This window comes from Mastomys coucha, unplaced genomic scaffold (genome assembly GCF_008632895.1).
Source record: "Mastomys coucha isolate ucsf_1 unplaced genomic scaffold, UCSF_Mcou_1 pScaffold12, whole genome shotgun sequence".
Lineage (NCBI taxonomy): Eukaryota > Metazoa > Chordata > Mammalia > Rodentia > Muridae > Mastomys > Mastomys coucha.
In genome coordinates this window covers 96378840-96390841 of record NW_022196894.1, presented here as the reverse complement: position 1 = coordinate 96390841, position 12002 = coordinate 96378840, and the positions used below count along the sequence as shown (strand labels likewise).

Genomic DNA, 12002 nt, shown 5'->3' with positions numbered 1-12002 from the left:
GGCCCTGGGATACCTTTGAACGCACGTTTTCTTCAGGATGAGGAAACAACTCAAGAGAGAAGTATGTTGCAATTAACAAAACTAGAAGGGAAAAAAATGTAAGGGGAAAAACCATGGACAAACACTCCAAAACTGTGATCAAGTCCACAAATAAATCTTTCCTTTTACATGGATTGTCTTGTTCGTTGGTGTTTTCTTCAGAGCAGTAGAAGGGGTAACTAAGACACACACTGCTTATATTCATGATAAAAAAGGTTTAACACGGATTGTTAAAGACTTACCTTTATTTTGCTTTTATTTTTTATCTTTTTTAAAATAGCTATTAACATCTAAAAGTAAATAGAAAAATATGTAGATTCAGAAAGGTACTATAACTGTAAGTCATATTGTCAACTGGACAGAGTGATCACAGGGAAGGTCCTTCAGAGACATCTGTGAGAGCTTGTCTTGACTATCTCTACAAACATCTGTGTGGATATTACATTAATTTATGTATTAATACATCTGTTTTTTGGGAGAATTCATTGCTTTGACAGTGGTTCCTCAACTGTACATACAGAGGGCGATCTAAAGATCAGAACGTGCCATGGGTGAGTCCGCGGGGCAGGTGCCTGTTCCAGCCAGGTCGCCAGGCTTGGTGCTGCTGGTGTCAACTAGGACATCGCTGGGACAGTCCCTCCCGCTGCTCCGCAGAGGAACCTGCCCAGGTCCCCCTCAGCTTGCAGCGGGTCCCGCCGCTCCAGACCTGGTCCCCAGCGCCTCTTCCTCCTAGTTCCGGGTGAGCCCCGTTGGGTTTATGTCTTTATTTGATGAAAACGAGCTGTTGCGCAGCCATTGGTACCTGTGTTGGGGAAACATAGCCTACAAGCAAGAAGCTTACAGCCTCAGTGGCGAAAATTTTTTCATGTCAGAGACCAAGAACTCTTGGAGTCGTTTATGTCATACCTTCTTCTCCAGACAGAAGATACCAAAAAGTTGCAATCAAAGATCTGTTCATCTTATTGATAAAGTCACTAATAAGCCTAAATGTCTGTCCAGTCAACCGCAGGGTGTCAGACCAGTTCTATCGCTACAAGATGCCCCGTTTGATTGCTAAGATCCCACCAAATATTTTAGTTGTAAGCTGGGAGCACAGACCAAGTTTGATGTTGAGAATGACCGTTATATTGTTAATGGATCTCATGAGACGAATAAGCTGCAAGACATGTTGGATGGATTCATTAAAAAGTTTGTTCTCTGTCCTGAGTCTGAGAATCCTGAAACAGATCTGCATGTCAATCCAAAGAAGCAAACAAAAGGTAATTTTTGTAAAGCCTGTGGATACCGAGGCATGCTTGACACACATCATAAACTTTGTACATTGATTCTCAAAAACCCACCTGAGAATAGTGACGTTGGTACAGGAAAGAAAGAAAAAGAAAAGAAAAATAGAAAGGACAAGGACAAGGAAAATGGCTCTGTATCCACCAGTGAGACTCCACCCCCTCCACCACCAAATGAATTTAGTCCTCCACATGCTGTGGAAGAAGAGGAAGATGATGATTGGGTTGAGGATACAACCGAGGAAGCTCAAAGGCGCAGAATGGATGAAATCAGTGACCATGCAAAAGGTCTGACACTTAGCGATGATTTGGAAAGAACTGTAGAAGAGCGTGTTAACATCCTGTTTGATTTTGTTAAGAAAAAGAAAGAAGAGGGCATTATTGATTCATCTGATAAAGAAATTGTGGCTGAGGAAGAAAGGCTGGATGTAAAAGCCACGGGTCCTCTTGTTTTGACAGAAGTTCTCTTTGACAGTCCCTCCTGCCCAGCCTCTGCTCTGCTTGCCACCGGCCCCGTTGGGTTTATGTCTTTATTTGACGAAAAACGAGCTGTTGCGCAGCCATTGGTACCTGTATTGGGGAAACATAACCTACAAGCAAGAAGCTTACAGCCTCAGTGGCGAAAATTTTTTCATGTCAGAGACCGAGAACTCTTGCAGCCGGTTACGTCCTCTTGTTTTGACAGAAGTTCTCTTTGATGAGAAGATAAGAGAGCAAATCAAGAAATACAGGTGCCATTTTCTAAGATTTTGTCATAACAACACAAAGGCTCAGAGGTACCTTCCTCATGGTTTGGAATGTGTGGTAGCAATGCATCAAGCTCAGCTGATCTCCAGGATTCCACATATCTTGAAGGAGATGTATGATGCAGACCTTTTAGAAGAGGAGGTCATTGTCAGCTGGTCAGAAAAGGCCTCTAAGAAATAGGTCTCAAAAGAACTTGCCAATTTATTGAATGGTTGAAGGAGGCAGAGGAAGAATCTTCTGGTGATGAGGACGAAGATGAAGATGAAAATATTGAGGTGGTATATTCGAAGACTGCCAGTGTAGCAAAAGTTGACACTGTGAAGTCTGACAACAAGGATGATGACATTGATATTGACGCCATTTAAAAGGATGGATGCAACTTAGCTTAACCGTGTAATGCTGCACAGTTTTTTCCATTATCATCCAGAAGTGCAACATGTTTGTGCAAGAGCTAAAGTGGCTTAACATCAGGATACACTTGATACTAAAAAGCTATTACTGTGAGTGGCCTGTAATTAAGCCAAATGAGACATCTAGGGAGTGCATACATATCAGTGAGCATTGTAGTTTGCTTATTTATAGCATGTTTCTTTCAGAAAAACTAGTGGTGGACACATTTGGATCGCATGTATACAGTTATAAAAAATAAAGATTTGATTTTGGTCATTAAAAAAAAAGATCAGAATGCATTCATTGCTCTTTGCGCGTGAACTTTTGCTACATGCAGAAGTGGCTTTGACTTCTCCACCAGGATAAACTATACTCTTTAAGTTTAAGCAAAAATAACCCATTTCTTGCTTATGTTGCTTCTGTCTGTCAGGATATTTTATCATAACAATAAGGAAGGAAGATAAGAAGGTCATTTAATAACTCCATCTGGAATATCTCATTCATATAAGTGTTATTGTATGCATTATGACATTTTGCAAATGTCATAATGGAAAATGAAATTTTCCCCAGAAAACTAGAGGGAATAATTATTGACTAGTGAAAATATTCTACCTAGATCAACCAAACCAAAAATCACAAAGATGTGTTATAATTAACTAAGACCAAAGGTGCTTGTTTGTTAGATTGTGTCATCTCCTTCCCCCTCTCCTCAGGAGAAAAAAATATTGTGACAAAGGAATTTGTTAGAGAAGGGTTTATTTTACTATGAAGTTCTAGATTACACTATTATGGGGAAGTAAAGGCAGGAACTCCAGGAGTCTAATCACATTCCAAGTGCCAAGAGAAATGAACTCATGCATACCTGTTTTCTTGCTTCCTCTGTTGGTTTGAATAAGAATGGTCCAATAGACTCATAAGTTTGAAAGCTTACTCATCAGGGAGTGGCACTGATTAGGAGGCATTAGGAGGTGTGTCCTTTTTGAAATAGGTGTGGCATTGTTAGAGGAAGCATGTCACTGAAGAGTAGGATTTGAGGGCTCAAAAGTCTGCCTGCATGTTCTCTGCCATGTGGATAATGGACTAAACTTTTGAATTGTAAGCACACCCCAATTAAAAGTTTCTTTGATAGCTTGCAATCCTGACAGCAATGGAGGAGTGTTCCTCTTTCTCCACATCCTCTCCAGCATCTGCTGTCACCTGAGTTTTTGACCTTAGCCATTCTGACTGGAGTGAGGTGGAATCTCTGGGTTGTTTTGATTTACATTTCCCTGATGACTAAGGATGTTGAACATTTCTTTAGGTGCTTTTCAGCCATTTGAGTTTCCTCAGTTGAGACTTCTGTTTCCCATTTTTTAATAGGGTTACGTGGTTCTCTGGAGTCTAACTTCTTGAGTTCTTTGTATATATTGGATATTAGCCCTCTATCAGATGTAGGATTGGTAAAGATCTTTTCCCAATTTTGTCCTATTGACAGTGTCCTTTGCCTTTGCAATTTTATGAGGTCTCATTTGTCAATTCTTGATCTTAGAGCATGAGCCATTGGTGTTCTGTTCAGGAAATTTTCCCCTGTGCCCATGTGTTTGAGGCTCTTCCTCACTTTCTTTTCTACTTGTTTCAGTGTATCTGGTTTTATGTGGAGGTCCTTGATGCGCTTGGACTTGAGCTATATAAAAGGAGATAAGAATGGGTTGATTTGCATTCTTCTACATGTTGACTGCCAGTTAACCAGCACTATTTGTTGAAAATGCTGTCTTTTTTTCCACTGGATGGTTTTAGCTCCTTTTTCAAAGATCAAGTGACCTTAGGTATGTGGGTTCATTTCTGGGTCTTCAATTCTATTCCATTGATCTACCTGACTGTCACTGTACCAATACCATGCAGTTTTAATCACTATTGCTCTGTAGTACAATTTGAGGTCAGGGATGGTGATTACCCCAGAAGTTTTTTTATTGTTGAGAATAGTTTTCGCTATCCTGGGTTACCACTCTAGAAATCAGTCTGGTGGTTCCTCAGAAAATTGGACATAGTACTACCTGAGGATTCAGCTATACCACTCCTGGGAATAGATCCAGAAGATGCTCCAACATGTAATAAAGACACATGCTCCACTATGTTCATAGTAGTGATATGAATATCCCATAGCAAGAATCTGGAAACAACCCAATGTCTCTCAACAGAGGAATGGATACAGAAAATGAGGTACATCTACACAATGAAATACTACTCAGCTATTAAAAACAATGACTTCATGAAATTCACAGGCATATGGATGGAACTTGAGAATATCATACTGAGGGAGGAACAAAGGTATGTACTCACTGATTAGTGGATATTAGCTCAAAAGTTTGGAATACCCAAGATTGAGTTCATAGGCCATATGAAGCCTAAGAAGAAGAAGACCAAAGTGTGGATGCTTCAGTGCTTTTTAGAAGTTTGCAGAAAATACTCACAGGAGGAAATATGGAGACAAAGTGTGGAGCAGAGACTGAAGGAAAGGCCATCCAGAGACTGCCCCACCTGGGGATCCATGCCATATACAGCACCAAACCTGGATGTTATGGTGGATGTGGGAAGTGCTTGCTGATGGAAGCCTGATATGGCTGTCTCCTGAGACGCTCTGCCAGGAAAGTAGATTTAATATTTACATTTCTAACATTCTTAATATTTGCCTCTTCATAATTTGTATGTTCATCTCACTGAACACATAAGATATGCTCATATTATTGGGTCTCTTTAAGTATACTGAGTTTTATTTATATACCTCAAATTTTGTGAAATGTTGAATTGGTTCTTGAGAACTAATTATAAGCTATTAATTTAGGTAGAATGCTATAGATATGTCTCTTACATTTCATTAGTTTATGGTGCTATTTAAAGTTTTATATTTGATGTTTAAAGTTTATATTTCATGTTTAAATATTTTATGCAGTATTTACATTTTACTTTTTACTTACTATTACTGTGTATGAGAGAGAAGGCATGTGCATATGTGATGTGACAAATGTGTAGACATCAGAATAAGTTCTCTTTTGATTTCTATTTTTATTTCATTATTAATTTTTTTATTTATTTGAGGGATTTATTTATTATTGGGATTTGAGGATTAAACTGAATTCAATTGATTATCTCCCTTAGACTGGTGATAATTTCCACCTTATTAAAATCTGTAAGAACTTACTGTCTCTACAACTTTAAGATATTCTAGGGCTGGCAAGATGGCTTAGTGTGTAAGAGCACTGAATGCTCTTCTGAAGGTCCTGAGTTCAAATCCCAGCAACCACATGGTGGCTCACAGTCATCCATAATGAGATCTGAAGTCCTCTTCTGGTGTGTCTGAAGACAGCTACAGTGTACTTATGTATAATAATAACAACTAAATCTTTGAAAAAAGTTTTTAAAAAGATATTCTAATTACTATGATTTAAAAAATATTAAACTCCAATAAGTTCTTTTTTTTTTTTAATCGGTTTTTTGAGACAGGGTTTCCCTATATAGCCCTGGCTGTCCTGGAACTCACTCTCTAGACCAGGCTGGCCTCGAACTCAGAAATCCGCCTGCCTCTGCCTCCCAAGTGCTGGGACTAAAGTCGTGCACCACCAACGCCTGGCTCTGTCACTCTCTTTATCATAAGTATCTAGTCAATTTGTAAATCTTTTTTCTCAAAGGCCCAAACCATAACAATTTAGCTTAGAGATCCTAACTTGCTACTATTCTAGAATCAGACTTCTCATTCCATAAGACACCTGCAGCATCCCATTGAGCCAACAGAGAAGGGCAGAAGACAACAGAAACAAAGAACAAAAGGTGTATGTCTCGCTTCATACTCATGTCCATGTCTGTTGGGGATGGAGTAGGAGCCATAGGAGGAGAACCACTGAGCTCTCCTAACTTGGAGTCACTTTGGGTCACCCTTTTTGTGTAAGGAAGAAGGGATTTCAGTATCACGCTCCTGAAGTGGCTTCTTTGGGGAAGACTGTTGTCTCAATAATGATAATTGCCAGTTTCAGCTAAATGACTCAGAATTTTAACATGAGTGGCTCCATTTCGATATTTTAGCCAACTTACTGAAGCCCATAGCAGGGGCCCAGTCTAAGACAATGGCCTCTTGTAATCGTTAAGAAACTATTCAACCTGACCAAATTGAATTCTACTTTATCAACCTTACTGTATCATTTCCTTTTCTTATACTATGACAAAATGTTTGATGTGAGAACTTAGGGAGGGTTTGCTGTACTTCATAACATAAGGGTCCAGCCCATCACGGGAGGAAGGTATGGCAGCAGGAATATGAGGTGGCTGGTCATACTTCCGTGTGGGCCCTGCCCATGGGATGATGCCACTCATGTTCCAGGTGGGTCTTCCCTTCTCAGTTAACCCTTTTTAAGAAATACTGACAGACACAGAAAGAGGCATCCCCCATCAATTTAACAGTGAAACCAACCATCACACTTTCCTAGCATCCTACTTTAAAATATTACATGTTAGTATATAACTTCTTTGAAATCTTTCTGTAAACACTATGCTCCACTTTCCTAGCTTTCGTGAACATGAAAATGTGATGTTTTGCAGTATATCTACCAGCTTATCTCCACACAGGTTATCTTACATAAGGTTTGCCATTTTATCTTATAGCCATGAGTTAACGGAGTCACCGTTTTCTAACCTAATATCAGAATGTCTCTGGAATGAGCGTGGATAGATTCAGCTTCCTCTGCCACGATTACCGTGCACACCAGGATCACATCCATGTTGATGGTAACGTATTTCAGATCTGATTATTTTTCTTTGAAACGGTTTTCAGTCCTCAAGTCACTTTCTAAGGCAATAGGACCTGGCTTCAGTTCAGTGCTTGCTCTGTACTAAGCACCTGGCCCTCATCATCTCATTCACAAGCTAGGAGGCACCTGTTAATCTCCCCTTTCACTGGTGGTGATACACTGCATAGGCCAGGGTCACCCAGTTGATAAGCTGAAGAGCTGGCATCTGAATTCAAAGGATGATACTCCAACACCAACATAGTATATTCTACTTTTTTATGTAAATCCTGCATTCATTTGGCTGTGCCTCGGGCACAGTACTTGTGCCTAACAAAACTATTTTCATTGTTCTTCCTTAACTTTTCAGTCTCCTTACAGGACAATGAGTACCAGTCTTTAGGCCTGAAGGCCAGTTTCATTAACATCCTTCATTGTCATGTCTCCTTGTTCTCTGACAATTTGTTTTACTACTTGATATTGATGCTTATAACATGTTTTTGTCTTCACACACAAAGTGTTCTCCACGTTTTTGGGTCTGTTTGATACCAGAGTTCAGAGCATCACCTTTCACCTGCTAGGACCACCAGGGCTGTGTTTATGTTTATCCCTGGATTTGGTCCCCAGCACTAAACAAACAAGCAGCTGGTGCTCTCATCAGTTGTCTTTCTCATTGCTGTGGTCAAATTCCTGATAAGGAGTGAATGGGAGTATGTGTAGCCACAGTTTGAAGGCATAGTGACGGGTCATGCAATGGTGACGGGAGTTTACAGCTAGGACACTGCATGTGCTATCTTGGCAGAACAGGAAATGAAGAGACCATTGGAAGTGAGACCCAGATGTAAACCTTCCAGGCTCACCTCCAGCGATCTTTTCTTCATTTTAATAGTGAATTATGATGAGTGAACTTCAAGCCCAGGAGAGAGCATACAGGGTGTCTTGGTCAGGGTTTCTATTCCTGCACAAACGTCATGACCAAGAAGCAAGTTGGGGAGGAAAGGGTTTATTCAGCTTACTTCCATATTGCTGTTGATCACCAAAGGAAGTCAGGACTGGAACTCAAGCAGGTCAGGAAGCAGGAGCTGATGCAGGGGCCATGGAGGGATGTTCCTTACTGGCTTGCTTCCCCTGGCTTGCTCAGTCTGCTCTCTTATAGAACCCAAGACTTCCAGCCCAGGGATGGCACCACCCACAAGGGGCCCTACCCCTTGGTCACTAATTGAGAAAATGCCCCACAGCTGGATCTCATGGAGGCACTTCCCCAACTGAAGCTCCCTTCTGTGATAACTCCAGCCTGTGTCAAGTTGGCACACAAAACCAGCCATTACACAGGGTTAACTTTTAGAAGATTATGGCAGGCCAGGAGGTGGCTCAATGAAATGCTTGCTGTGCAAGCATGAGGATCTGGGTTCAGAACCCAACAACCATATAAAACCCAGAATGTGGGAATGCACACCTGCAATCCCACTGCTGAGGAGGTAGAGACAGAAGGAGCCTTCTGGCCAGGTAGTCTCGTTGAATCGGTGGGCTCTAGATTCAGAGAGACTCTGCCTTGAAAATAAGATAGAAGAATGTGGTGGTACACATCTTTGAGCTCAGCCCGTGGGAAACAGAGGCAGGTGATCTCTGTGAGTTCAAGGCCAGCCTGGTCTACTCAGCAAGACCCTGTCTTTAAAAAAGTGGAAGTGGTTGAACTCTGGCCTCCACTACACAAATGCATACATATATAACACACATAACACCCACACTTATATTGCTAGTTGCCAATGTGATCTTAATATTCAACTGTGACAATCAAAAGTATCTTCAGTCTTTATCCCCATTTCCTGGCCCCCCCCTCAAAAAAACACCAACCCCCCCCCCCAAACCCTCCTTAAATCCTTGGGCTCTTCAAAATGGTAAGGGTCATCTTTCTGTACACTGTGGGCAGAACGCTGGCTAGCAGCTCTCAGGTTCCTTGAGGGTTGAGGCACATCATAGAACGACCAAGACAGGACCAGAAGGTATGGAGTTCCAGCACCAATCTCCGGATAGAGCTAAGAGACTGAGGCTGAAGGTGACCACTAACAGCCTACTGGGACAAATGGCTGAGAAGCTTATTAACATACCAAAGCCAACACTGGCCACCAGGCTTTCCCAGTACCAGTTACAAAGCCCTGGCTACTCTCAGCAATTCTCACTCTGATCCCTACCCTTACCCTCTCCAGCCCCTGGGCTCTGCTACCTTTCCTCCAGCTTCTCTTGTCTACCAAAATATAACCTAGCCATTTTGCCTACGCATGCTCCTAGTTCTTGGTCCTTCTCTTGGCCTCTTGGTTCCTCCCTTGGCTCTTGGTTCCTTTCTCTTCTCTTCCACTCTCGCTCTCAACTCCCTCTCTCACATGCCCTGGTCTATTCTGCTGGCCATGTTCAGTCCATGCTTCTGGATACCTCTGGCTGTGCACTTCCTATCTATAATAAAACTTTCTTGGGTTGGTCAATCCTGTGTGAAGCAGAAGCCTTTATACCAACCCAAAGGGCAAGAACTTATGGAGGTTCCTGGAAGGCATGGCCTCAGGAGATTGCCTGGATCTTCAGTGTCTACCCTCCCCCATGCCTCACCCCATCCCTCTCTTCCTCTATGTTCTTTTGTAAGAAACATTATACTGGTAAGGGTACCAATTTGAACTCACGGAGAAGCTGAGTTGGAAGTTGGGCTGCCCCTCCCCCATTTAAACATAGCCATGTTTATGCCAAGTGTTCTCCAAGACTCACTGTCCTGGGTCAGCCCACCAGCCCCAGCTCTGTAATGGGGAGAAGGAAAAATAGCCAACAGCTAAAGGGACCAAAAATAAGGTTGCCTTAAGATCAGCTAGAAGGTGAACCCTTCCAACAGAGGCTGCTTTTACTGTTTATACTAGAACCTAAAAGTGCTGCAAAGGGAACTGGAAGCTAGACTCTCATCTCTTCTTAAACTCATTCATTTAAAACCCAAAGAATCCAGAGTTCCTGGGTAATTTTCTTTTCTGAAAATAAATGTTCCCCTGGGTTCTATGACCCATTCTACCAGTCACACCTTAGGACTTGGATGTGGAACCCCAATGTATAACCAGTCTCCAGAACTTGGGGCTTGTGATTGATTGACAGTGGGAGGTAGTTTAGGGGCTACAGTCATTAACCTCAGGAATTGTTCAAATTAGATGAATGTTCAAATTAAGAGAATTACAGATGGTATCCACTGCTCTAACCATTATGGAAATAATGCTGGCCTCCTAAAGGAATGTGTGTCCCACTCTTAGGCTGTCAGACTACAGAAACTATTGTCCCCAAGAAACTGGATTTTCCTCAGGAATCTCCTGCTGAGAGGAGAAGCCTGAAACCCGGGACAGACGGAAGGAACAGATTTCACACAGTTCTGACAACTTGTCAGACCACCTTGCAGGAACTGAGACAATGAGTGAGTGGGGATCATACCTTGATCACAAGTGCTCAGCTATGCATACCTTTGTGTACTTATACCTAAACCTGTTCAGACTCTAAAGGAGTGTGTGCGTGTGTGCATGTGTGTGTGCATGTATGTGTGCATGTGTGTGCGCGCGCGCGCATGTGTTTGTGTTTTCACTGCACCTCTTTGTTCCTCCTTCCACTACAGTGACGCTGAATAAATTTCCTTTTTACACTTGCCTCTTTAATTGGATTTGAGAACACTTGGCCAAAGTCAGCCTGTTAGTGCAGCCAGAGCCCAGCTCTGACACTGAATATTCCCATAATACTGCCACAGCCTGGCTTCTGTGATATTTCAGGGAAACTGACCGACAACCCCTGTCCCAAACTGTGGTCAGACTGGGTAAGATTGGAATAGAAAAACCAATGTATTTATTTCCTGCAGCTGGGCCATCATGACGATCACTCTTGCCCACTGGTGGTGAAGGGAGAATTGAGCATCAACAGGAAAGCAGGTTTCATCAAGAGGCCAAGTCTTGTTCCTTCTGCAGCCCTGGTGCATGCTTGTACTATCTCACTGTAAAACCCTAGCTGATTTTTATAAGAGAAAAAATCTTGGGATTCCCAGTATTATTAGGCTATTCTAGACTTCTAACTATTCTAGAGTTCTAACTATGTTTACAGATAGCCATAGTGCTTGACTTATATCTCTAACTCTGGAAACGTCCTGTCTGATAAGGCAGCTTCCTTGTAAAAATTCCATGCTAATAACAGCTAGGAAATCAATTAGGATCATTGAAACACTGTGGAGGCCAGGAAACAATATTCAATCTCAGTTTTAGCTATTTGTGGATCATTTCTTAGGGCACCTATATGTCTGAACAAAGAAAGCACACAAAACTCTCCACAGACTTTTGCAGAGACCAATCTGGAACATATCTGAGTTAGGAGATGCCAAGAAATGAACTCCAGGAGGCAAGCTAGCTCCCTTTGAAGCTGCACACCTCAAATCTGTGAACAAGCTTTCAGGCCTGACACTCAGAATCCACTGGAGTGACGAGTGGGTGTGTCATACCTGGGCACATGTTCATGAAACATGCATTTAAAAGAATGCGTCCAGCTAGCTGGGTAGTGGTGGTGCACGCCTTTAATCCCTGCACTTGGGAGGCAGAGGCAGGCAGATTTCTGAGTTTAAGGTCAGCCTGGTCTACAGAGTGAGGACAGCCAGGGACTACGCAGAGAAACCCTGTCTCAAAAAACAAAAACAAAAACAAAAAAAAAGAACAAAACAGAGAGAGAGAGAGAGAGAGAGAGAGAGAGAGAGAGAGAGAGAGAGAGAGTGCATCCAGCTAAAAATGGAATCTAC

At 42.1% G+C, this 12002-nt stretch overlaps 1 pseudogene; it reads left to right on the top strand.

Moving 5' to 3' along the window:
* Window positions 1–1061: 1061 nt before the first annotated feature.
* Window positions 1062–2454, top strand: LOC116086637 (annotated as a pseudogene).
* Window positions 2455–12002: the final 9548 nt, after the last annotated feature.